The 26760-nt window shown below is 51.3% G+C and overlaps 2 protein-coding genes across 6 annotated transcripts in view; one reads left to right on the forward strand and one right to left on the reverse strand.

Annotated features, from left to right (window-relative positions):
• EDA (ectodysplasin A) overlaps positions 1-26760 on the forward strand; it is an 81479-nt gene that overhangs the window by 12036 nt on the left and 42683 nt on the right. The window lies entirely within an intron of this gene.
• Positions 399-26760, reverse strand: part of LOC104641987 (transcription initiation factor TFIID subunit 9) — a 189992-nt gene continuing 163630 nt past the window's right edge. The window contains exon 8 of the transcript XR_012837199.1: positions 399-411. The gene's annotated coding sequence lies outside the window, so the exon portion shown is untranslated. The remainder of the gene's footprint in view (positions 412-26760) is intronic.

Below are 26760 nucleotides of genomic sequence, written 5' to 3' on the forward strand. Positions count from 1 at the left end.
GCTGCCCTCAGCCCGGGCAGGGGCGAGGTGGCCTCTGCGCTTTCCCAGACGTGGCTAGAAGCAGGTTCTGCTGGCTGCTGCTTTGGGGGTTTTTGGGGTTTTCTTTTGGTTTTGGAAGGAGAAGAAAAATCCAGCTGGCCTGCTGCGTGAGACCGAGTAACCCCGAATCGCTTTGTTCTGGTGCTGCTTCTGTCGCTGTTGAATTACTGTTCTGGGAAAACCTTGCATCACCTGAGCGCTGTCCTGGGATTGCTTGGGATTTGGGAGGGTTTGGTGGGGGTTTGCTTTGGTTTGTCTCTGGTACCGTAAGCGTGGGAATCCCAGGAGCGCTGCTAGTGGACAAGGTGTTTGGGTAGCAGAGCTCGCGGGAGCATGGAGACCTTCCCTTGTCGAAAGAAAACGCACACAAACCTCTTCCCTTCTGCGTGCTTTTCTTCTAGGCTAGCTACCTTTTCAGGAATGAGCGTTCTCTCATTTTTCTTAAGCAAAAGATGCAGTAAGTCACAGCTGGACTCTGCTTTTACTGACGCCGTGACGGGATTCAAGCTCATTCGTCAGCAGTAACGATGCTGAGCCTTGTTCGAAGCAGAAGAAGGGAACGTGTGCAGGAAAAGTCCTTTGACTGAAGCCTCTAGCTGAGCCTCCGGAGGCCCAGCACTAACCTTGCTCAGCTGTGCTTGGCCTCTGCGTCTGGCAGGACACCGGATCGATGTCGAACACCAAACCTTTTGCTCGTAGGGTGGATTTTCCTTAGGAGATGGAGAGAGGCTCTACGCTCAGTACTCACAGGGATGCTGGTGGTTTTTAATCCCTAGGGACCCCATAGCGAATCCAGCACTGCAAAGCTCTGGGCTCTATCCCGCACATCGCCTGTGCGTGCCGGTGCGGGGGCTGGTTCTCGTTCCAGGCTCAGCACCGGTGGCAGGCACGGCGGGGCGGGGAAAGGCCTGTAGTGCCGTGCCGCTGGTGCTCCGCACCGGGAGCCGGGCTGGGATCCCCGGCTGCACCCTGCTACCTCGGCATCGCCCATCGCTGCAAATGTCCCAGCCGGCAGCAAAGTCACGTAGCGGGGAGCAGCAGCCGGTGCACGGCTCTGAAGAGGAAAGCAGCACGCCCCTAATAAAAGCAGGATCCGACTTCAAACAAATGTGTACTGCACAGTTGTTGTTAGCACTCTTATGTGCGGCTGCGAGGCTTGGACAATTTATAGGCGCTGCAACAAGCGCCTTTAGTCGGTTCCATATGTGCTGTCTTCGTGCGCCGGCTGGTATGAAATGGTGGGATGAGCTCTCGGAAGTTGAGGTCTTCAAGTGTTAAATACAAAGTGTTGCTCTTGCAGGCTCAGCTCTGCCGATCCAGGCGTCTGGCGCACATTTCTAACAACCGTCTGGATTTGCCAAAGAAAATTACGCTGGATACAGCAAATAACTGTCAACTCTTTCCTCCCTAGTTTGCCGGTCTGCCTTTCTCTTGCTTTTCACAATAACCGGGCTGTTTGGAAGCGATGTGGAGGTTAGGGTGTCTCGGTGCCTCGTGATGCTTCCCCTCGCTCAGCCAAACCCCGTCCCCTTCCCTCCGTCCTCGCGGTCCCCCCCGGTTGGGGACAGCCCACGCCAGGGCCGTTGGGTCCCTCCGCAAACCCGTTGTGGAGGTGGGGGCTGAGGGTCACGTCAAGCTGAGAAAAACTTGAGGAGTTCTCCTCTGGTACATAAATATTGGACCAAAGCATTCAAAGGGGGGATTTTGGCGGAAATATTAACTAGCTCGTTCCCATTTAATGAAGACTTTGGGGCTTCTGAGCCCCGTTGCACGCAGGTGGGTGCAGTTGGGCTCAGAGGAGAACCTCCAGAGACCCCCGGGCTGGTGTCCCCCCACCTTGCGGACCATGAGCTTCTCTGCTGTTGGTCCCTCCTGACTCGAAACCATTTCTTCTTCCCAAGTCTGAAGATGCTGGCAAACTGATTTTATATAAGTGATAATTGTGATCCCGATAGTCGATGGGGTTTGTTGGGGAAGTTAAACTGTCCGTCGGGTCCCGGTGAAGGTCCTGTGTGGCTTCAAGCTACTTGTCTGGATCCGGTACTCGAGGAGTTAACTATTCCTGCTGCTGGTGTACACGAGCAACGCCAGGTATCTTCCAGGGGATCCAAGTTTGCTATCTGAAATCTGGCAAATAGCAAAAATTTTTATGTCGTGAACAGAAATCACACCCCAAGGCTACGGCTGACAGGGAAGGTTTCGCTGACATATTTACCTAGCAATTTTGTTATCGTTAAGCACGCTTTCTCAAACAGCCCAAACCTTGAGAACAATAGCGACCAAAAAAAAAACCCCACTGTAGGTTTTGTGAGCAGATGCAGCTTCAAGATAACAAGTGATTTTTTTTGCTCTTTGTTTGACTACTTGGCTTTTAGTGGTTAACTAGAGCGAGGCCAAGTATAGTGAGATAGAGTTTTAAAAACACCGGAATTGAAGGGTTTTGAGTTATGCTTTTTCACTTCAGTCCATGAGGCTGTTAGAGGCGGGCAAAGCAGGGGTTTAGAAACAACTAAAAATAAGCATTTGTTTTGGACAGTAAAAGAGGGAGTTTGGAAAAGGGGGGAGGGCGGAGGGGAGCAGCTTGTGCAGCCCGTCCTGCGGGGACGTGTGCTGGGGGTGCTATGGAAATGCCACCCGAAAAGCCACCCGGCCCCGCCGGGGCTTCGCAGCGTCACCTTGTGCTGGGACTGGAATCGGGCTTAAACGTTGCTGGGAGGAGGTGGGCTGCCATGGCACGCGCTCCTCTGCCACCTCGTCCATCCTGGTCCCTTCGCTTGTTCGGAGAATGAAGCAAAAAGTGCGTTTGTAATGAACGGGGGCACTCTGAGAAGTCAGTAATAATCATTCAGGTTATAAAGCGGGGTATCGTTAGTCCGGATCTGGCTGGTCCCCTTTATTTCACCATCATTTTATATGGTACAGAAAGGCACTGCCATTGAAGTTGGTCCGGACGGAGTCTGGGATGCTCCCTCGACGCTGGCATGCGTCGTACCGAGTAACAAAGCCTTGTGTCTAAGGGCGGACGCAGAGGGTTATTGTACGAAGAAGGGCAGGAGAAACATGACACTCAGATTGTGATTCCTGGCAGAAATGCTTTGCAATGGGGAAATTTCAGTTTGGTTAGGGTTGCTTACATGCCTTTCTTCTAGCTGAAGGGCAAATGACACTGTTGGTGTTAGATGTTAGTAACTGACATCTCAACGTGAAATATGCCTTACGTCTCCAAAATTGAGTTGGGAGTTACTGCTCCTCCAGAAATTCTTCTTCCCCGGTCTTTAGTTTTGCTCTTGCCCCCAAATGGACCTAAATTAAACGTTCATGCTAATAAAGAGTTTGGTTGTGAAGGAAAAACAGAGATTAATTGTGCTCCGGGGAGCAGTCTGACAAAGAGCAAGTGGATGCGTGGGGTGAGCTGGACAGCCCAGCCCCGTGGTTCCTTTGGTTGGCTCCTGGGGGACCTCGTGTCGGGCTGATGGGTGCCTGCAATGTAACAACAGTAACAAAACCCAGGGCAATTTCTTGGGGTTTTTTTTTTCTGGTTGTTAGTTTTTCTAAGGCCAATACTCTGGATTTTCATATCTTGGACTTTCGTGGGGAAATTTTATGGTGGTTAACCAGTGGTTTAGAGATTGAAGAGATTGTCCGTGTTGTAAGCGATGTCCTGTTGGTCCTGTGTCCCAGGCAGCTGCTGTTGTGGTGGTTCTTAGGCTGGTTGATATAGCTGGGCTCGATGTATTAATGGCTTTCACACCTTAATGAGCAATTTAAAGTGAGTGGTTTAGGAAGAGCTGGTGTAGGAAGCTGTGTTGGTGTAGGTTGACTGAAAGCTAGTGATGATGTGTGTTTGACAGCTTGAGTTGCAGGAAGGATAGACAGTCTTGCATAGTGCTCAGTTTTAGCTGTAGGTACAATGAATTATGCCACTCGTTTCAGAAATAATGAATCGGTGGTTGGTTTGGGCTGAGTTTGGGCCCTTCATCCACAACAGTTGTGTTTTTCTCAAAATGGTCAGCCAAGGTTGCAGTCTGTGGGGAAGACAGAGGTGTCAATCTGTTTAGGAAGTGCTGGTTGCTGCATCTGCGGAAGATCAGCAGAGTTGGGCTTTGCTCGTAAGGAGGCTTCGATGGCACGTTGGACTTCACTGCATCTTCCAGCATCTTGTTGAAGAAAGTCAAGAAGCAATGGATTGAGGGTTGGGTGGGAATGATGGCAGGTTGGGTTGTCAGCTCCGCCTCCAGGACTGGAGAGAGGTCCGGCAGTGTCATCGTGGGAGGGTTCACCCACTGTGGTGGCCGGAGGGGTAATTCTGAGCGGTGCTGAGCCTTGGTGCACACTGTCGGTTTGAGACCCGTAGGCTGGTGCCTCTTATCCCTCTGAGTGAACCTCTGAGCAAAATAAACATTTAAAAAAGCAAAGAAAGACAAGTTGGCTTCTTGGTGGAGCTGTTAAATCTCTTAGACATTGTCCACTTTTGTCAAGGTTTGTCTACTTTTGTGGGTATTCTTCTCTTTTTATCCACAGTATGGTATTACCTGCTGCTCTTCTGGCCAGCCTGGATCTGTTTTGCAGCAACTAACTAATATTTTGAAAGTTCTCGAACTTTGGCACGCTTCAAAACTGTTTTTGTTCAGTTGGAGGCAGCGGAGCATGTAATCTGGCGGGGTGGATATTTTTTCCAGGCAGCACTATACATTTTCAGTTGATTATATCAGTGAAGCATGTTGACAGCTCTGTGTACCATTCGGCGTTCAGGGCTCGTGTCTGGACCGCGCGGGCTGTGTCGCGCTGTTGATTCCCTACACAAAATAGCTTTCAGGCCTGTAAAGCTGTCACTCAATCGGTAACGGCTACGCCGAGCGGCGGCTGGGGAGAAATTGTTGGGTAAAAGCAAGTGAGTGCATGTGCAAATTTATGTCTGTGGCAGGATTTCCCTTTTGCTATTCTCCTGTTCCCTCCTTTCTCCGAGACCCCGACGAAATGACTTTCAACGGGAGTCGGTTGACCCTCAGGCTGCATCCGCCCCCCAAAAATCACTTTTTCTGTTAGTGCAGCAGAATTTTGTAGAAATCTTTCTTCCCCCCGCCTCCCGCCCCCCCCCAAATTCAAACCAATTTTGGTGAGGACCACAAAGACCTGTACCCGAGGTGAGGTGCAGCCTCAGGAGATGCCGTGGCGTGCTGACCGTGTCCCGGTGCCGCCGAAGGAGAGCGGGCAGCGAGGTTTGCAGGATCTTCGCTTTAGCTTTTGGAGCACTTGTCTGTGTTTGTAAATAGCTGCAAGGAGAATGAAACTTTTTTTTTTTTGCAAATTTACGTATGGGGAGGTTGGGTCGTGGGTCCTCGAGGGGCGCAGAGGCAAGCCTTGGTTCAGTCTCTAGAGCATGACTTTGTTCGTAGCAAGCCTCAGATACTCTGAAAAATTTGCTTTAGGTTAAAACTGGATTAAGTTTAACATTTTCATGCTACCCAGTTGGAAACATGTCTCTGTGTATGTTTTCCACTTTGAGGATCCCTTTGGTGAATAAAAATATTTTGCTTTTTCTCAGTCTCATGCTAAGAATGAGGAAGATTATTCTCAGGTTTCTGCTATCATTGCACAACGCCGACATTTTCAGATTGAAAAAACTTGGGTTATTTCTTACAGGATCCTAGTTTTCTCTCTCTCTTTTTTTTTTTTTTCCTTTTTTCCCCCTGCAATATCTCCATAACATAACTGTTTGCACATAAATTAAGCAGAATTCTTTGGCCGGCTCTTGTGCACACCTGTGCACTCACATGTTCTGCCAATAAATTGCTGCAGTTAAATGTTGCTTCTTAAATGTTTGCTGAGGAATGATTTTGGAAATCTAAAAATTATTCTTCTAAGACTTGGACTTACATGGTCATTTGTGAATCAAAGCTATGTGAAAATAAGTTATTGTTTAAGCAAATGAACTATTCTTAAAAGTATTATGTTGGGTCTTTTGGAGCAGCAGCTGAGTCCCGTTTCTTCAATTCAAGGGTAAATTTGTCAGTGCCCTGGTGTCCTCGGCACCCTGCCTGCCTTCTGCTGCTGGGAGAAGTCCAGCGCGGGGGTGGATTCCCTTCTTCTGGAGCTTCAGCCATCAGGAGGGACTCTTCGTTCCTTGACGGCGGTTAAAGCCGCCCTGCTGTCGGTGAGCATCTTCTCTTGAGGAGTCCCCCCAAAGATCCTTCCCACCAGCACTGCCGTAAGGCATCGTGCTGCTTCTGACCCCGGCCAGGGTGGTGCGGGCTCGGTACGGGTTTCGTCCTGGGTGCTCGCTTTCAGGTGACCTGTTCCCCTATGGTCCGTCGTTGGTGGCATCGTTACCTGCTTGAGGACCCACCAGCAGACCCGCAGGCAAGGTGTTAACCAACAGGTCTGGAGGGAAGAATATACTAGGGCAGATGGGGAGGAGCGCAGCCGAGTCTGGAGCGCTCGGTGAAGCAGCGTGTGGTCCAGGCTGGGGCTGGAGCGACGTGCTGGAGATGTGGGGCTGGCCCAGGGGTGCAGCCGGCGTGATGGAGCCAGGACCGGCGAGTCTGGGGAGAGCTGTAAAGAGAATTGGCCTGTTATGAAATAATTTGGCTTTTGGTAAACTGCTTCTTTCCATTCACAGCTAGGATGTCTCTTGGATGTTGAAGAATGAGTGCTTCTATCTATCGCTTTCTAATTTGGTGCCGTCTTTTGTTACTTTTGTGTGTTCGTGTTACCCAAATGCCTGAGTATTTCCCGTAATTATCTGAAGCTCTTGACTGTAGTGATACCCGATAGCAAAGAATTCCCTAGGTTCAACTTTTACTTCTTTTAAAATCCCAAGATAATTAATCTTTATCCTTAATGATTATCAGGATGCGATTGTGCTCTTACGTGAAAGGCTGAGCGCATTGGATTTTCCTGTCGTTCCCTGCTCATATTTCAAGCTGTTTCAGAATTGGCAATTATCTGGACTGGCCGTAGAGGTTTGGGAACGCTAATTACCGTCCTAGTTACGAGGAGTTCCCGTAAGGACGACTTCTTGCCGGTAAGGTGACCGTCCATCTGCTGTTGTTAACGTTTAACCCGTCAAGTTCCTCAGTGAGCTGGGTGCGCAAGAAAGCTGCTTGTCGTTACGTTAACGAAATATCACAGCACCGAGCTTTTCTCGGATCACAGCCGTGCACCTTGGAATAAAAGGGAGGTGTTTATGGCCCCGGATCCATCACCTCCAGCCCGAGAGGTCTCCCGTACGCCGTCGCCTTTCCCAGGGCTCCCTATCCCGGTGTCTGACCCTCGCCGGTGCGATAAAGCGATGAAAAACCCTGGACTTGAGGGACTCTGATGAACATGTATAGGATTATTTACTTTTTTTTTTTAATAGCTCTCCATCCGTAATCGGCGGCTAAGGTTAGCCGAGGTGATGGGGGGAAGATGCTGAGGGTAACGCAGCGAGCCCCCGCGCGCTGCAGAGGTAGGATTTACAGTAGGAGAATGCCCTCCGAAGAGCGTGTGTTTGTGCCCACAGCCATTAAGCTTACTAATCTTGCTGTCTGTATCGACTTACAAATGAAAGCTTGCAGTAATTTGGAGCAGCATTTGAATTGTGAGTGGTAGTGATGATGCTGAGCTTGTCTTTTAATGCTGAGTTTGGAGTCTTTGAGGTTTGGATTAAAAAAAACTTCAATGAAACCACAAAAAAGACATTGGAAGCATAACTGAACAGGTGGAACAAATTTGTTAAATCTGTTATTGGGAAAACAGCAACTTGCTTTTAAGAAATAAATCAATCTGCAGCTCAGTGTTTCATAATGAGGAGTGGGATAGGAAAATCTAAAAATATCTACAAATGAGAGCTAATGCTCTGAAGGAACAGATCCAAACTAGAATATAATATTGCCCATTGTGGTGACAATAAGTATTTTAAAGTTCATTGAGATCCTTGCTGTGATGCAGATGGGACTGTAAGAGCCAGCATATTTCACTTGGCTGAGTCCAGTTTTTATTTGCATAATAACTTATTATATGTATTGCCAGTAGCTCGCGGAGCCCCTGGTCAGGATTGGGAAACCACGATGAGTTCATGCTCCTCTGCCTGGTGAGACAATATAGTCAGCGAAGAACTGGGAGGGAGGCGTCTCTAGCAACTAACGCAAGGGATTATGCGCTGGAAATGGCAGGAAGAAGCCCCAGCTTTTAACCCCTGCTTTGGGACGGGCGGCCCTCTGCCCGCTCCATCGCCGCTCTGCTCACCGGGGTCTTTGTCCTTCAGCGGAGTTTGTCCCCCAGCCTGCGGCTCCGGGAGCTTATTGTAATAAAGGAAAGGAGCTTGGCCGGGCGACGGGAAACGTGTCCGCCGGCACCTGGGCTGTCAGGAGAAGGGTATCGCTGCTGTGGGCTGCCTTCTGCTGGTTTTCTTAATTCCCCCATCACCGTTTGGGCAGCAGAGCCACCTCTGCGTCCGTTTTTTTGGCTATGCCATAGCCTCATCCCTCTCAGCAGGGTCTTCCTCGCGTTATTCCAGAGCTTTCCTTGCTCAGCCGAGCCCGAGAGCTCCGTCGCAGCCAGCTAGGCGAGCGTTGGGTATCGCCCTCGGCTTTCGTGATCTGTCGCATCTTTCTTTGATATTTGCCGAGGGCTTCTCTGCGCAGGGGGTTTCTCGCGAGCGCTGTTTCGGAGCGGCTGCTCCGGAATAACTGAAGCCACATGGACAGCTGTTGCTCAGAGGGGAGTAGGTAAGTGCATCCATCGAGCTTCGGTTTTCTGCCGGAGGGAGCGCGGCCGGTGCAGCTGGTGCATGGCGATCGCCCTTCTGCAGAGCCCCGGGCGCCGGGGAGCTTTTCTTACGGCGTGTAAAATGAGATGGGAGGGGGAAAAACAAAACGACCCTCTCCAACTTCCAAATTCTGGTTGGTGGGAGAATCCGGGAGTTCTGGAGATGTGCTGGGACGGTGACGATTGCTCAGGGACCGAGCCCCTTGCGTGTGCCGCCAGCCGCCCCGGGGGTGCAGCAGCGTCCCAGCAGCAGCGGGGCAGCCCCGTGCACGGCGGCACGGCTCTCGCAGCACGGCTTCTTGGTTTTGGAGAAGGTTTCGCCAGGGCAAGCGGCAATGGCAGTGGAACATCTGGGTGCCAAACACCGCCGCCATCTTCCGCGGCAGGTCGAGGTGCCCTCGGGGTGCCGGAGCACGGGGCCATCGCTGCCTGCGTGTTGCCGGGTTTGACGTTAGCGTTTGGCCGGGTACAAGCAAAGCAGCCGGGGCTGCCATTTTGCCTTGCAGGAGGTGCTGAGGGCTGTTGCCGAGTCCGGGAGCACAAGGGATGCTTTTGCATGGCTGGGATTCCCTGAGCGTATTGCAACACGGCTTTTTGCCCCAAACCTCATTGCAAACTTAAAGGACTATTTTTTATTTTTTTTTCTTTCCCCCCTCAACTAGCTGGGCTTTGGAAAGCCAACTCATAACCGTCATCAACCTGATTATTAATGTGCTGGGCTCTGGAAGGATCCGTGGTTTTTAGAAACTCCGCCTGTTGCTTTAATGAAGAGCGGGGCTCCGCTTTCGGGGTCGTGTGGCAATTGTGCTGACTCCTCCTTATGCCGCTGGAAGCCCTGCTCGCCTTCTGTTTCCGTGGTTTGCCAGTGCTTTTATGTGATGCTCGGGCTATGAGAGAGCATCTCCGCTCCAGCCATGAGGAGACGCACAATGGTGATGGGCTGCGCCGGGGCGGGGGGGACCCGCTGGCCGGGAGCCACCGTGGGTTTAGAGCGGCCGAGGGGCAGGGAGCTGGCACCCATGGGTGCCACGGAGGTGCGGAGGCTTTCAGGAGGTACGGGGGAGTTTCTCTGGCCACGCCGTCGGCGATTTTTCAGAGGCCAAAGGGTTCATGGAGGCTTTGTGTTCCCGCTTTGAAGCTCGGGTCTGAAAGTGTTGTAATGAGATTTTATTATGTATTCTGGCAAGGTCTTGTTATTTTGTGTGTGGATTTATTGTATAATGAATTGGGTGATTTTGAAATGTTTTGTGCAACGATTTTTTGGAAAGGACATTGTATTTTGTTTATGGGATGTGTGAGTTTTTATGAAACTTTATTTAGCTTTTAGCAAGAATAATCTTTATTCAACAAATAGTGCAAATAAATCTTTAATTGAACAAATATGTGCCAACTTTCAAACACAGTAACAAACAATGACATGAAACAAGGAAACTTTGGAACAATATACAACTTTAAACATAGTATAAAAAAGAAAACCCCAAAAACCCCAACCCCAGCCCCCTAACAAAGCACAGTTTGGGCTGTAGAGCGGGGCAGCGGCTGAGCCCACGTATACGTGGGACCTGCCAAGCCGGAGGGAGCGGAGGAGGGAGCTTGGTGCCCATCGGCTTTCCGGGGGTACCCGGCGGGTTGGGGGGTGGCGGGTGATCCCCATCCATCCCCCCTCCACCCCCCCCAAGCCAGGGTTCGGAGGGAGCCACCGCCGCCAGCTCGCACCGGGCTGCCAGACGTGACTGGGCTGCCGAGCGCTCGTAGCTGTGGGGCGATGTGGAAACTCGGTCTCCAGCAAAGCCGGCTGTCTCTGCGGCCGCTCCAGGAAACGTTTCATATATGTCCCTGTCCTTTCTCAGCCGCCTTCCCCGGGTGGCCGATGCTCCCCTCCTTTTGGGGCATCTCCAGCCCCTCGGCCTCCCCGAGGAGGGTGGCGGGGTGCACCGAGGGTCGAGGGCTGCCTCGTCAAGGCTTTGCATCTTCCACCCGCCGTTATTTTCAGGCTCTTTGCAGGCAGCCGAGTGCCTTCGGCCTCTGTGTGTTGCTGCATCTCGTGTTCACGAGTCTCGCGGTAGGTGCAAACTCGTGCAGGCCGGCGCTCAGCCTGGGAAACGACGTCAGCGTCCCCTTGCTCCTCTCTTAATGCCCGTGCTGTCGTTGCGGTTCATCTTTCGCTCCTATCCGAGCCCGCCGCTGGGAGCGGAGCTCCGGGAAGGGCCGAGCTGCGGGCTGCGAGGCAGGGCAGCGGCGAAGGCGAGGTGGGCTTTCCATCCCCTGTGCTGCAGGAGAGCCCTTCCCGCCATGGGATGGACACCCGTCGTTGTATTGTGGGGGTGAGAACAAAACGGTCCGTGTCGCACGTGTGGTTTTTCTCTCCCGTAACGTGGCCCAAGGCACTGTGCTTCGGTGGCAGCGGTCCCTCCTGGTCCCCTCTCCATCTCCACGTGTCCCTGCCGCAGAGATCTCCATCCCTTGCCCGCTTCCATCCGCTGGTGAAACTACCGTGACCTGAGTTTTGGGGACGATTACTTCTTTGTGAGTAAAAAGACGCCTGGATGTTGAAACACGGGCAGCTAGTGGGACGCAGCCATCAGAATCCCATTTCTTGGCTGAAAATTACTGCAAAACTCTCGTATCCCCCAGGAAAGGGCTTTAAACGAGCGTAGGAAGCCAAAGGGAAGTAGTTCATCACACCTAGAAACAGGCAGGCTCGTAGTATTTTGTGTGCAGGTTTCTAGAGCTTTATTAAGCCACATCCTCCAGCTTTGCTGAATTTTACTCCTCTGTGAAATCTCCTTTCCCTTGTTTAAATATCTTTATCAGGAGTAAATATTTGCAATTGATTCTGGATTTCCCAGACTTTTGCATCAACTCTGCAGATAAGAGATTGCCGTATTAAACTTCTCATCTGTAAAACATACATTTGTTTCAAAAAAAAAAACAACAAACCAAACCCCTTCTTTTGCAACCTAAGTGACTTTTATTCCTCTTTTCACCTAAGGGCTGCCTCGGCATTTGTTTCACTTCACTTTTTGGAATGTTAGTCTTTAGGGAAGAAGGGCAGAGTCACCTTTGTCTTTATTTCTGCACTAATCTGATTCTACTGGATTTCCTTCCTTCTTCCAACACCTTAGCTGGGTTATGCTTTTCTCTTTACATGCCAATCATTATCCTAAAGTATGGAAGGAGTTTATTAGCGAAGAGGCTCATATCTCTATATGGCTGCCTCTTTTTCCTGGAGTTCGTGGGGTTCCTATATTGAAGAACAAAGTAACTCGGCTGGTTATGGTGGGAGGACACCAAACTCTGCTTTTAGGTGGCTTCCCTGCACTTTCTAACCTTGAAATGCCGGGAATATGAAGCCTGATACTGCTTATTTCTGTGGGCAGTCTGGTGTAGTGAATCCCTTGTTATGGGGAGGAGCGTTTGCAGCCCTTCATTGGCCTTTTCAGACCCTAGAAATTTTAACAAAAGAGCTTTTCTTCTAATAGTGAGCAATGGAATTGGGTGTTAATGAAAACAAATTAATTCTGAATGGAAAATTCCTTCTTGTCTGTGTTGTGCCATTCTCTTTTTATAGCGTAAACCTACCAGATCTCTCTCTAGCTGCCCGTACTTTTCCAGGAAGAACAAATGAGGCTTATGTTTCCAGAACTCTGAGCTAGAGGCATCTCGCCTCTCCACGCACCCTTGGCTTGAACCGGCCCAACCTTCTTCAGACCTTTTGTGTGACCCCAAGAGAGCGTGACGCTTTTCTGTGCACCTCGCTTTTAAACACGGCTTTTTCTTTGGTTTTGGCCTCGTTTTCTTTGTCTCTCCGAGCCTCAGCTCCTTCCTCTTTCTTGCACATTGTGATTATTTTATAGACCTAGAGAATCTGACCAAGGCTCTTCCTTTTGAACTGCGAGTTCAGGCTTTGCTTTTTGTTTCAAGTCGTGTTTGCGATGTGGGTGGACTTTGGCCTTGCAAGAGCTCTGCAGGGCAGGAGGAGACCGGTTGGGTTGGGGACAGTGCCGCCCCGGTTCCTAAATGGAAGTTGTCGGTGCAGAGGAGACTCGTTGGCCAAAGGTTGCACCGGATGCTTGTGGCTGAGCCAACGTGTTGAATCCAGATCTCCTGAAAGGCAGCCCGGCGTGCTGAGACACCATGCCACCGCCTCCTGTGTGACTTTCCTAAAGCTCTCGGTAGCTGTTCTTGCATCTAAAACGGAGACAAAAGGCCAACTGCAGGAAAAAGCACCTGCCTGCGAGTTTTATTTTGAAATCCCTATTAACTTATGAGATCAATGAGTTGATGTCATTTGTACCGTGCAGAAGGAATCAAGGAAAGCCATTGATGTGCCAGATGTGCGGTTGTAAAAATCTGCCTCCTTCGTGGCTGCGTGAGAGCGGAGCGCTCGGTGGTGCTTTGCCCAGGATTTCTTGTCTTGGGTGAGGGCAGGAGGTAGGGAGACGGTGACTGAAAAAGATTGCGAGCGATGGTCTCCGCTCTGCGGTAAATCCTCCTTTCAGCCAACGCTTGAGCCACAGCAGGCAGGGAAATGGAGATCAGGCAGCAGCGTTTGCTGGCAGAGCATTGGCGTTTCAGCGGAAAGTACATCTTTAATATTGTTTGTAGGATTGTTCTCTAAACATCTTTTTCCTTAGGTAGGACGTGGCCCGAATCCATAGAACAGCCAGTGATGGTACTAAGGATAGACTTCCTTGATTCACAATATTTTTTTTTAACTACTTACCCTCCTCACTAAATGGGAAATTATAATTCTCCTTAGGATCAAACTATAAGGATCAAAACTATTTGTCTATGCTGAGCAGGTGCTCCAAACACAGCCTTTATACCTCCATCCAGCAGAAAGCACGATGGTGATCTTGGTGTCCGGCCTGTTGGGAGCCCTCAGTGAGGAGAAGATCCACATCCTCCTCTTCCGGACGAACCAGCCCACAGCGCTGTGCAGAGAAAAGGGACGGGACGTTCCTCGGGCTGAGGCTGCGTCATCCCGTGTCCCGGTGCCTTGAGGACCATGAGGCCGGTTACGTGTGGTGTTGGGACTGGTCTCCTTCCAAAGGGCAGGAGAGAAGGAACATCAGCAGGGTCTCCATGCTGGTGCTTGGTCAGCCCCGTCTTGTTTGGAGATGGGTGCAGGTTAAGGATGGTGAGGTCCAGAAACCTGCTGACCAGCAAGGTGCTCGCGTTCATATCGCTATCTTGTTTCTTACCTGTGAGAGAGAGGTTTTCCTCCTGCTCGCTGACTATCTGAGTGCGTGCCTTTGCAGGTCTCCCCACGTCTCCGTGGCGGTGCATGGCTGCAGCAGGTTGAGGGCTCAGATCTGCCTCTTGGGCCGTGGTGGCCCTGGGCAGGAGGACGTTCACGCATCCCCGTGGGACGTGCGAGCACCTGCGTGTCATGGCGCAGGGCTGCCGGCCGGGTTTCCCTCGGATAGACCAGCATCCCGTGGAAGGCTTGGCTATATTTCATATCAGCAAATCCTAGCAGCCATCACCTGCTCCTTGCTGGAAGCGGTAAGCCTCTTCTGGCTTCGTGTCAACAGTATATCAGGCATGTAAGCGTGTTGGCAGGCACCCTTTGTCTTTCTCAGGCTTTTGGATCACAAGGGGAGGATCAACCAGATGTCCTCAAAATCCTGCGTATCCTGTAGCTGTCCTGCACTCAGCCTGGAGTCCAGCAAGGAAAACTTCGCCGCTTGGCTCCGTGTCCACGTCTGCCGAATCTCTCCAAGGTCTCGTAAAGACAGGACGCTTTCGGATCTCTGCTCCTGCCCTGGATGCCTCGGCGCACCGTGCCCCTGCCCGGGTGGTGCGGGCCGGCGCCGGGCGCTTGGTGGGGTTTCGGCAAAGCCCTTCCCTCGCGGCAGTCGCCGGCCGGGAGCTGGAGCCCAGGGCTGTCGCACACAGCCTCGCGCCGCTCTCCGTCCCCCCCGGCCTCTCCCGTGGGCTGCAGGCTGAGGGCAGGTTAAGGTGAGACCTTATTGCATCCACGTGGAAGACCAGAAGGGTGCTGAGCTTGTCCTGCCCGTGCCGCAGGGGAACGAACGTACTTAACGCTTCAGCTGTTTTCCTCTACAGACCTGGGAAAGGGGATCAGGGCTGCGTGACTTGGAGGATGTCTGCTACTCGAATAAAGAAATGGTTTATTTGCACCAACCTTGGCGTTTCAGTGGTCAGGGATAAGAGGAAATAGCGTGGAGCGCTTTGTGGTACCTGTCTGAAATAGCCCCGTCGGAGTCCGCAGTCCAGACGTTGAGGTTTTCGGTTTCCACGTCTTTGGTTTCAGACCGTCCGCTTGCTCCAGGATCTTCCTTTGGAAAGAATGCGACGTTCTGCGCCGGCGCTTGCAGCTTGTAGCTGCCGCAAAGATCCTCGTCCTGGTTTTAGGATAAAGATTTTGATCTTGACCTGTGAGTCAGAGCACGCACTTCAACAGCATCTTAATGAGCTTAGGGTTCAAAGCTATTTATTATCTGTTATAACAGGCCTTTTATTACACTGGAAGACTAATTTGCATTGCTTGTTGTAATTAACACTGTAAAATGTTTAAACAAAAGTACAGATAGAAATTAAATTTACAGGCATTGAACTCAATAGCATTAAAATAACCCTTTGATTTGCTTTTCTCCTTTGGCAAGAAAGTGATTAGCTCAAATTAAATTTACGGAAAGCTCTCAACTTGGAACGAGTGATTTAATGAAAAAAAGGCATCCCGAACTGCCGGAGCAGCTTGAGGAAGGGCCCGGCTTTCGCTTGCGGAAGGCCGTCAAAGTGAAACTTAACCGTTTCGGGTGGGAGAGCTGCATGCCCCGAAAACCCGCAGCAGCCGCTGCCGTCGGGACGCGTGCGGGCAGGGCGGCGGTGGCCAGGCTTTGCGGAGCAGTTGGTTCTGCTTTTCCACGCTCTGGCAACTAGTTTGGAGAAATTGGGGGGGTTTGTATGGAGCGGGACCGAGATAGTTGTTCCCTGTTAAGATCCGCACGTGGTGGCGAGTGCTACGTCGCGTTGCAGAGCGGGATCTTGCCCAGCGCGATTGCCGGATGCCGGCACCGCGTCGTGCCGTCCCTCTGAGCCGCGGGGTCCCGCGGAGGTGACGTGGAGGTGGGCAGAGGTGGCGCGGAGCACGGCGTGCTGCGGCAGTCCTGCTCCGGCGGGCACGTCGCTGCGGCACGGCGTCCAGGGCCGCGCCTCGTCGTAGCTGAACGGGGGAATACTGTGCTGCAGTGCCTCAGGTTAGCCATCGTATCATGTTAAAGTGAAAGGAGTTGCGGGTTATTTGGGGTGGTTTGGGGTTGGTTTTTTTTTTTTTTGCGTGCCACTTCTCCCTCTCCACCGCTGCCCGTCCTCTGGCAGGACGGCACGTGTCTTCCTCCTGCCCGGCGTGTCGGGTACGGGCGGGCTGTTCCGCGGAGACGTGAAACGTGATTCGGAAAATGCGCTTTTTCAGTTGCAGCTGCTCCCCGAGCAAAGGGGCTGGGGATTACACCGTGTCCCCTCTGCTCCCGGGGTGCCGGAGGCGGCGGTGCGGGGACCCCTGCGAGCGCGTGCCTGCCATCCGTACGTCTCCTCCTGCTTCAGAGCACGTCAGGTGATTCTGGAAAAGTCTTTTTTGCACTAGAAGAGGCTTCGACGTGTTCATCCTCAAATGAAGTCATCAAACCCAGGCCATTTCTGCTCTGATTTATAGAGCAAGCTTCGACAAAAAATTATATTGCGAGAAAATGGTCTCCTGGTAAGGTTTGGATTCTCTTCTATTGTTTTGAATTTTTTTGTTTTATGGCTGTGATTTCCATAGTGAGAACTAATTTGTACTGTCTGGAACCAAGGCTCTGAGTTGTCCGTGTGTTGGTATTGAGCTGCTTCAGAGATTAATGGGTGAGTACGTGTTCCCCGGGGTCAGGGCTCCTGTGATTTATGGCTTATAGACCTCTCGGGGACTGCTCCGGTCTGTCTGGCAGAACCTTACGTAGCCAGAGAAATGAAAAAGGTAGGGCGTAGCATGTCTTCGTCTCTCCTCGGGTCCTCTGTGAGGCTGAGTTGCCCAGGACGGTTGGGTTTGGAGGACAATTTTCCGCCCCTGGGAAATGCTCTGCCAACCTGAGGGTGTTTGTTCAAAGCCTGTTTAGTGGGGTATTGCTGGAGAGGACGTTCAGCAACGGGCTTGGGGTTGAAGAAGCTACAAGTAATTAAAAAGAAAAAACCCGAAAGGTTCATAGGATGAAATTTTGGGTACTGATGAAGTGGATTGGAAGTTTCAGGTCTTTGCCAGCTCCTGGGCAATTGGGCAGCATTGAAATAGCATTTCCTCCCCAAATCCCTCCCGTACCAGGGTGAGAACCACCGGTAAGGGCCTGCCTGTGGAGAGGCCATGAAAAACAGAGAGTGGCTTTGAAGGGACCTTTTTTTTTTTATTATTTTGCACAATTCTCCTACATCCATGAAGGTTTAAGATGGCAGCAACAAGGCAAAGACCAGCCCCGCGTTGCCTTTTTTGTGTGTGCGCTAGCTGTGTAGTTAACAGACAGTGTTAGAAAAAAGTAAGTTTATGTGGTCAAAACACGAGGAATTGGCAGAATCCTCGTCAAGTAGTGAATGTAGCTAACACACGTGTAGCTGAGTGACAGTAACTGCCATTACCAAGGCAGAATGGGTGCAAAGGTGCTTTTAAATACATGTGACTCTTTTGCGATTAGCGCTAGACACTAATCTACCAAATCTGCGCTGGATGCCGCTTCGTCCTCTCTGCCGCGGCTCCGTCCTCGCTGCCGCGCTCGCTCAGCCGCAGCTCTGGTCCCCGTGGCTGAGCCCTGCAGATGTGTTCCAGTCGTGCCGGTGCATCGCCCGCTGGCCTCATCACCTCCCTCCGCTGCCCTGGCCCGGAGTTTGGAGGAACTTCGCTCCTCAGGGATGTGGTTTGGGTTTGGGGGGAGCTCTCTTCTCAGTTCCCCCTTTGTGCTCGGCTGCTTCTTCCCTTTATTGGCTCCGGCAGCTGGCGGAGGAGCTGCCCTGCCTGTCCTGCCTGTCCTGCCTGCCCTGCCTGCCCTGCCTGCCTCCAGCTGTGGAGCAGCGGCGGCATCAGCCCTGATAACATGCACCGATGCCTTGAGTAACGGTGATGGAAATCATAGTTTCTTTGGCAAATCATGCGCAAACTAGATATTTTCTTTTTCTTTTTTTTAAGTTTCCATGACTCTGCGGCAGGTAGTTTTCCGTGTTGGCTTGTTCTCTCTTTTTAAGTACTCTTTGTTTTTAGATCAAGCTCATATTGCTCCTCCACCCAACAGTTGCTTCTCGCTATTTTCAAAATAAATCCTTAAAAGTTCAAGCATCGGTGCGTTATCTGTGTTAATCTGGAAAGATCGTCAGCTGATACAAAATCTCTTTCAAACCCTGCCAGAGTATTCGGTAACCTTTCTTCTTTTCTTTTTTTTTTTTTTTCTTCCCAAGGCTCTTTGCTTATGTAGGCACTGTGTTTATGTGCTGTTCTTTCTCCAGATTATATTGTAAAGTCTCTTAGGCAACATATGACTTCAAGCTGGCGAAATGCATTTCCAACCCATGTGCGTATTTTCGTTACAACTGTTTGAAACGATTCCTGCAATTGCATCGCTCCCGCTGAAGAACGAGCGATAAGCCTGTAAATCCGCCGATGGGTGGATGTTAGCTGAAATTGTTTAAACGCAATACGGAATTCCTTCTCGCCCCAAAAACTGCTGGACTGGGTCCTGCAAACAGAGGGTCCGATAGCGAGACGCTGCGGCGAGGAGCAGGCTCCCGCGCGCTAACCGGGGGTGCCGATTCCTCAACTGTGCTGTTCTTGTATTTCAGCTCTTTTTATTTCCTCCTAATACGAGGTTTTTTTGAATTTTTGTTTTCATGTTCGTTATAATAAAGTATCTCCGTGCCTCTCCAGTTTATTCACTGCGTGCCCCAGGCACGCAGTACACTTGAGATGAGCATTGTCCCTCTACCAGAAGAAAGACAAAGATGACCTCAAGCTATATAAAAGCTCATGTTTTGTGTCTTAAGTACTTTTTTTTTTTTCTTTTTTTAAGGAAAAAGCCAGCCCTTCAGACATTGGGTAACGGAGCTTCCAAGCGTTTGCTCCACAGAAAATGAGAATTAATTTTGCCCGAGTTGTTTGACTTAGGATAAACTGGAAAGAAGGAAGATCTCGCTGGTTGGACAGTGTCCGCTCACAGAGCGCTTCTCTGTTTTAGGAGGGATTTGTCATGCCCAAACCTCTGATTGCAAAGCACAAAAAAGGTGTGTGGGGGGTTTCCCCTCTCATTTTGCTTGGGTTTGCTTTTTAATGTAATGGGCCACTTAGGGCCCTGTTCTCAGGTTTGAAGTTTAAGTCTCTTAATCAGTCGTTAAGAAGAGGAAAGTTGCGAAATTCGTGAAGGTACAGGATTTAATGCCTAGAGTTTGATAATTGGTTTGGGGAGGGGGGGGTTGGTTTTTTTAAACTGAGAGGATTTTGGTAACACGACAAGCTGGCGGTATGCATCAGAGGCGCAGGGCTTCAATTGGAAATTTGTTTTTTCTGATAATGGTTTTTTTACGAGCAGATTCTCTCCATATTTACTGTCAGGCACTCTGGCTTTCTCTAGCAGCACTGTTATTTAGAAATTGCAAGTTAGGAACAATATTGTTAGAGTTTGGGGGGATTGGGATGGGTTGGGTTTTGTTGGGTTTTGGTTTTTTTTTTTTTGACTCGGGCAGCGGCGATGGAGTTTTTGGCTGATGAGCCCACGCTGAATATTGGGCCAGGAGACTCCGGCAGCGGGTGCCTCGGTGCGTGCCTGGGCAGATGGCAGGAGCGGAGCAGCTATGCAGGGTATTATCTCGACGTTATTCATATCCCTCTCCTACCTGACTTGATGGGGTTGATATCGGCGGGTTTCCCGGGGGTGCTGGGGTGGGACGTGGGAAAGCGGAACCCGGGCTTTGGGGGGGACCCTGTGCTGCTGGGAGCTGCAGGCGAGGGGATGTGAGCGTGGAGGTCTTCTCCAGAGCACTCCCGTGGGACACCCGTCTTGTGCTCTGGGTTTCCGGTGCGTGCAACCCGGGGGTTTGCTGGTACGCTTTTCTTTTCCCCGGGCTCGGAGGTTTTCTCATTGGGTTACGGCGAGAGGTGTCGATTACCCTGACCCTGTCGATGGAAAGACTCCAGCACCGCATCACAGTGCGTCTCAAAATCTTCTTGCTAGTAAATAACTGGTCTTCAAAGATATGGTCTGACAGTGGCATCAGGAGGGGATGCTGGCACGTGGATGAACCACAGCTGGGGCCCTGTGGTACGCTGGAAGCTGACCTGGAGATGCTAAACTAGAGATAATGTAGAACAGCTTCCATCAGTGCCTGCTCACACGTTCCCCTGCCCTGTTACTCAGCGCTCTGCGTGCAGGAGGTGGTGAGTGCTTGCTTTTTCACTTCAAGTTAAGGACTTTTGAGAGGCTCTTAATGAAAACCGGTGCATCTCCTGGATCACGGGGTAGCACAAGAGCAATGACTGTTTGTTATGGTGCTTTAAACTGCTGCTGACTTTTGCTCGCTATTCTGCTTAATGCACGTATAAGGGAATTATCTTGATAAATACACAGTACAAGTACTGCTCCTGGCTAGAAGGATGATAGCAGCTAATCCACAGAAACACATGCAGCCCAATCTTTTGTTGCTTTCCATTTTGCATAATTCTGCAGGACAGGATATGTCAACACTCGGGTGTCTGACAAAGAGCCACTGAAGGGGTGTGGGTGAGACGATAAAGCAGGACCGAAGGGGTAGGTGTTGGGACATGCTGCTGGATATCGTGTCTGCACAGAAACAGCTGTTTTGTAAATCCCTCCTCTCTCTCTTGCTAATGGAAAACTGACAGCATCCCAGAAGAAAGCAAGTTCAGGAGGTGCAGGGCGGTTTGCACGTTCGGTCAAAGTGTAATTGGTTTCTTAGCAGAGTTAACTGACTTTTTGGGGAGGTTACGTTTTGTGCTTCTGGGGTGCTGTAGGTATTTCATCCCTTTCAGATGCTCTTTCTCCTTTTTCCTTTTTTTTTTTCCCCTACTCTAATAGTTGAAAGAGGACTTGGGCTTCTCCTTTTGAATGTTGCCCTTGCTGCATGAAGTCCTCTGACTTTCTGCTCTCCCTGCCGAGTGATGTACGTGAGCATCTGGTAACGAGGAGGGGGCTGATCGTTAGATTTTTCTGAATTTCCGTAGCTGAGCTCACACGCGTACCCCGGGATCTCTTCCCAGTATTGCTGTACTGGCGAAGCGTCCCCGCTGCGCGCGGGGCTGGAGGGCAGAGCCTCTCCTCCGAGCAAGGCGAAGTGGGAGACGTGCCCTTTTGGGGGTCCGGCATTTTCGGGTATTGCTAAGTGTGTCTGAATTAGCCCCGTGTACGCATCCATTATTCGAGGTCACCTCTGATCTGCAGCAATACGGTCTCCTTCTGCCTTCCTGGGCGCGTCTTGGGTGTTTTGGTAGGCTGCTATATGTCATCAGTATTGGTCATGATGTCATTATTGCCATGATGATGTCTTTAGGGTTCCCGTTTCGCTGAGCTCGAGGGGTTGCTGTGGGAAGGGGGGTGGCAGACGAAGGCTTGAGCCCCCGTCGTACCCGTTGCAGATGACCCTGGCAGCTCTGGCCTCTCTGGGGAGCGGCACTGCAAAGCCCTCCCCCCCTCCAAAGCTGGAGACTCCACAGGGTCTTCCTTCACTCACATCTTAAGAACTTGACCTCAGCCGCTCTTTGGCAGCGGTTAGTGCAGAAGGGAGCGTTGCCTTTCCTCCTCCCCTGCCCCGGGGAAGCTGGCTTTCCCACTTTGCTTGGCCGAGCAAACCTGCCCGATGCCCAGGGACGTCACGCGAGGTGCCCGTCCACCCTTCCCGACGCCTCGGGACAGCGGCAGCTCCGATACCGTCTGTGCTCCTGTTCTTGGCATCGCAGCATCTCAGCATCCTGCTCTTCTCCCCACGACGGGGCTGCCGTAGCTTTTCCAGCAGGAACGCCCTGCCTGGGGACCAGAGGTGACGATCACCCTGGGTTCGGCACAGCGGCTTTTTATGTCCCACCTTGTCCTTTTCGGATGCTCACCTGAGCATCAGGACGTTGCCGTGCGTGCTAGATCCCCCATCTTAACTCCTCGGTGGGCTTGTTCTTCCGTAGGACACTTGGAGGTCGCTCCCTCCGGGAGGTGGGATTCCAATCGAACGGGGGCTGAGCTGGGAATCGGCTGTTGGCGTACCGAGCGAACAAAGCGCGCTCAGCCCAAGTTCATGGTAAGCGGCAGGGTTACGCTTTAAATAGGTTAAGCGCCGTCTAGTTAAATATTTACCTCGCCTGGTGCTGCGTGTTTGGCGGGTGGATTTCTCTGATCCCGAGGAGAAAGCTGGCAGCAGGGGACCAGACTGTGCCCCGAGCCTCCTCAGTCATACAGCACTTTTAATTATTTAAATTAAAAAAAAATTCAGCCGCTGAGCTGTGGGTGACGGTGCCGCCGGGGGAGCGGGAGCGACCCTCTTCGAGGGGCACGAACCTTGTGGACTGCTGCTGCCAAAATACTGTCATCTAAATGGTGGTGGTGGTGCTCCAAAATAATTTTTAATAAGAAATAATATTACGAATTTCTACTGCCCTGCCTCTTAGTTGTGGGCTTTTTCAGGGTAAGCAGGTAATGCTTCTAAGTTGAAATGTGGCTGCGTAAGGTGGTTTCTGGCCGCAGTGAATTCATTCCCGGCGGGCGTGGGGACACATCCCATGTGTTGTTCTCCGATGCAAAGGATTGTTTAAAACATCCATCTGCTTTATCTGCTGATGTGTTTACAATTGCCCTTTGTAGTTCCCGGCAGCGTCTTGTCTCCTTTGCTTTGTGTTTATTTAAGGTTATGGTAAAATATCCCTTTTCCTCTGGGGGCGTGTGGGAGCCTTTCCCAGTTTGGCTGATCCCGGGGGCCAAGGGAATTAAAAAAAAAAACCCCATCGTGACACCAAGATCATCCCGCGAGCTCTTCTGTGACCCCACGGTGGTGGTTCCAGCTGGTCGCCGATGCCGTTGCTCCTCGGGATCGGGATTTTAGCCAGATCCTGCCCTTGGCCTGTCTCAGGCTTTGCAGGCGATGTGGCTGGCTGCGTCTCTGTCCAGTTCTTAGCAGATCCAGTCTGTACTATGGGAAAAATAAAGGTTTCAGTACACTTAATTTGTAGCAAAACTTGGCCAGTGGAGTAATTTTTGTTTGGGTATTGAATCAGTGTGATGTCCCGGTTTGTTTGTCTAGAATGATTTAGAAAGCCAGTTTCAGCTTTAGGAAAAAATAAAAAAAATATACAACAAACAAACCCAAAGCAAACTGTTTGAAAAAGCCAGTGAGGATATATTTGATACTTTTTCCTGGCAAAAATTAAACAGTTTCCATCCTTCTTCAGTTTCAAGCCTTCAGAAGGTTTATGGGTCCTTCTTTAGCGCATGTTGCTGCTTGTCCTCGTCCGCGCTGGCACGCGTGGGGCTGCACAGGCTTCGGAGTTTTGCGCAGGTTTTGTGTCCCCATCACGGGCAAAATATGACCTGGGGTGACATTTGGAGAAGTTGCAAAATTCTGTCTGTAAACAGTAATTTTTATTTTTTTTTTTCTTATCCTGAGCCCAAAGCCACGTAGCTGTTTGTCTCACCTAGAAAAGTGGGAAAATACTCTGCCGCAGCACTGATTCCCCGTGAACAGGGCACACGCAGAGCGCCTGGATGAGACCCCCCGTCCGTGTGCCGCACCGAGGTGCACGGTGGGGATCTGTGGGACGTGAATTCCCCAGCCTCTGCTGCTGGGCTTGTTCCCTGCTTCCCAGTGCCAGAAATTGGTCAAAAAAGCTGCCGGCCAGCTCCGGTAGTCCGGGAGTTCTGCTGGCGTCGACGTGCCCGCGATGGTTTGCAGGGAAGGGTAAAGCTGCACCTCCGCAGATGTGATACGGCGGGTTGGCATCAGCCGCGGCGGGTCCCCAGATGTGCCGGAACAGGTTGTTTGCCGTGAGCGCTCCGACGTGGCCGGGGAGCGGAGCCGGTTTGAATGCTTGGCACGTTCAAAGCCTGGCGTGGGTGCCCAGGGTTCGGAGCTCGGGGTGCCTGGGATACCTAGAGAGATAAATAAATATAGATATCCATAGATATTGTTGAAGCCTCGCTGCCAGCAGGATGTGGATCGATACAGGAAGATTTGTCTCTTCCAGATCGGGTAGCCAGAAGTTCTCTGGGTAAAAAGAAGAGGATAATGATAAAAATGAATGATTGTAAAAAAAAAAAAAAAAAAAAAAAGGAGAGAGTGGCAAGATAAGATTTTCCTGGGGAAGAGTTGGTGGGGTCCTCTTCAGAGGAGCAGACCAGGAGTATCCTCAGGCACTACGTGTACACTGAGAATTGAATGCTGAACTTCAGACGATTGGGAGCAAGCTGCGGTCAGTGGTATTTCAGAAAGACTGGAGAGCCAGCTTGCAAATCTTACAAGCCAGCTTAGTCCTCATTTTAGGAATTGGGCATGGACAGAACTGTTTATGAAATTTTTTTCCTGATTCTTTTTTTTTTTTCTTTTTAACATCCAGAAAGTCACTTAATCTTTCCGTGTCTTCGGCTGCAGCGTCCATACGATGGAGAACGCAGCTCGTGCAGTGGCACAAGCAGTATCCACCAGCTTACAGTAATACTTCAATACTTTAACTCGTCCTGACAAACTAGTAGGGCTATCCAAAAGCATTTTGTTTCTGCGTCAGAAAGGAAGAACCTGTAAGCGAGCCACCAGCGAGCGCTCCCCCAGCGCTGCTCTCACACAAGAGCTAACAAAGCCCCAGTTGAGGCAGCTGTGCAGCAGCTGGCCTGGCTGGCTGGCTGGAAACATCTGGATGGCCTGACAGCGTACGGACCCTCGCGGCGTGAGACGCTGCGCTGACTGCTGCTGTGTGCAGCATCTTGCTGTCGCTGCTCTCGCCTGCTTGAAAGTCATGCTCTCTAGTTCATCACATCAAAGCCTGAACCAGAAAGGCTTGGCTTGCACAAATCTAACACCTCTCCTTTCTCGTCTAGTGCTGCCGTGTCTCTTGCCCGCAGCCGGAGAGCGAGTGGAGTAACTGAGGTTCGTTTGCTGAAAAGATCATGTAATTCCTTTGCTCAGCTTCGAAACGCACTTGCTAGTGCTGTGCCAGCTGCACCTCCTACGCGATGGACGGCCGCTCAGATGCTGGGCTGGGTCGGGGCAGTCGTGCCTCGGTTAAAAGCAGTCCTCCTGCTTCCATGCAGAGACTAAACGGAGAATGTTTTTCTGATGATGAATCCGTCTGGTCCCTACACCGGCAAGTGGAGCTGGGTTATTTGGCAGCCCCAAAGCTCAGCCTAGAACATGGCTGGGGATGTGCACGTTGCCGGACCAACTGTGTGAGATAGCGTCTTATGGAAAATTCAGATTCCTGAATTCCTCCCAGCTCTTTTCCAGTAGTTTCCACTTCTACAGCACATCCCCGTGGTTCTTGTTCAGACCGGCCAGGCACCGTTAGCTCCTTCAACGCTCGGTTTTCTGCCGTTCCACTGTGGTGCGTGACATCCCTGGGCAGACCCAGCAGCGTTCGCTCGCTCGGTCTCTGCGGCACCTCACCGGGCAGTGCCGGCGCGGCGATCCGGCGTGCGCAGCCCCTGCCTGTGCAGAGCCATCGGAGTTACTGAAGGGAAGGTGCCAAAGGAATGAAACTCCATTTCCGTGGGTGGTTGTATATCCGTCCTGTTGCACTCTGAACTTTCCCGGCGTTCCTACGTGCCACCTCTTGCTCCCTCGGCTGCCCAAATAGCGCGGAGCACGTTGGGGTGGTGGTGAGATGGCGCAGCCGGCAGACGAGGGCAGGCTGCCGTCGGCTTTACCTCTTGAAGGAGCCATACGTGAAGTGCTGTGGGTGTTTTTATTCTCCTTGATCCCGTGGTTTCGGCGGGTGCCGGGGCTGTGGGAGCGTGTTCCGGGTGTCTGTGCTGCCAGAGGAGCAGAGCCGCAGAGGCTGTGCGGCTGAGCTCCTGCAGCCAGGGGAAGCCAAGCCAGGAGGGGACTAAACAGCAGCGTAATTTCAATTTTTGGCAAGAACATTTATCTGGAGACAACTTGCTTCCCGGGTGCCACGTGCTGAGCAGTGCTCGGGGCTCCCTGCTTTCCGGAGCCAGGGCTCGAGGGGACGTTCCCTCCTTCCCCCATCCCCGTGCTGTGTCCCGTTGGCTTCTGCCGAGTCCCGGTTTGCACCGCTTTCCTTGCGGGATACAGTGTTTTGCAATTCCCACGCGGAAGGAGCATCGCTGGCACGCGGCGGCACCGCGCCCCGGCTCTGCCTTGCGGTGACTTGTTTGCATGGCCGTGCCCTGAAACAAAACGAGCGCTTTCAGAGCTTTTAATCCTGTTTGTATGAGATCATAGTCTCTTTTGACACTAATTGCAGTGGATCTGATTAATTAGGCAACAAAGCATAATTTATTTAAACAGATTAATTTTATAGAATGAAACCGGCAGCCGCCGTCTCCCACCACAATATCGTGCGTTCCTGCAGGTGTGGGAGTCGGCATTAAAACCTTCACCGTCTGAGGAGATGCCTTTAGAAAAGCAATTCGAGTCCGAGGTTGTGGACTGTCTGATGTGCCGGCCGTGTGCCGGCTCGGCAGGTCCGGACACACCGCGGTGCCGTGCCTAACCCCTGCGATTAGGGGTGCTCTGCTTGCGTGATGGGAATCGGCAACTGGAAGGCGGGTAATTAGTTCATTCTTGATTTTCTGGCTTTTTCATTCGGGGCTCGAGTATGGAAACTCTTTTAAATGCGTGTGCAATAATTTGATTGAGGTTATTTCCCAGTTGCTGTGGTGAACTTTTTAATCCTTCTATCGGATGCTTTATTTCATAGATGTTACATTTACAGTGGACTTGTTTTTCTTTTAATGGTAATACTATTTGATTTGGACTACTTGA

The sequence above is a fragment of the Balearica regulorum genome, chromosome 11, assembly GCF_011004875.1.
Source record: "Balearica regulorum gibbericeps isolate bBalReg1 chromosome 11, bBalReg1.pri, whole genome shotgun sequence".
In the NCBI taxonomy this organism is placed as follows: domain Eukaryota; kingdom Metazoa; phylum Chordata; class Aves; order Gruiformes; family Gruidae; genus Balearica; species Balearica regulorum.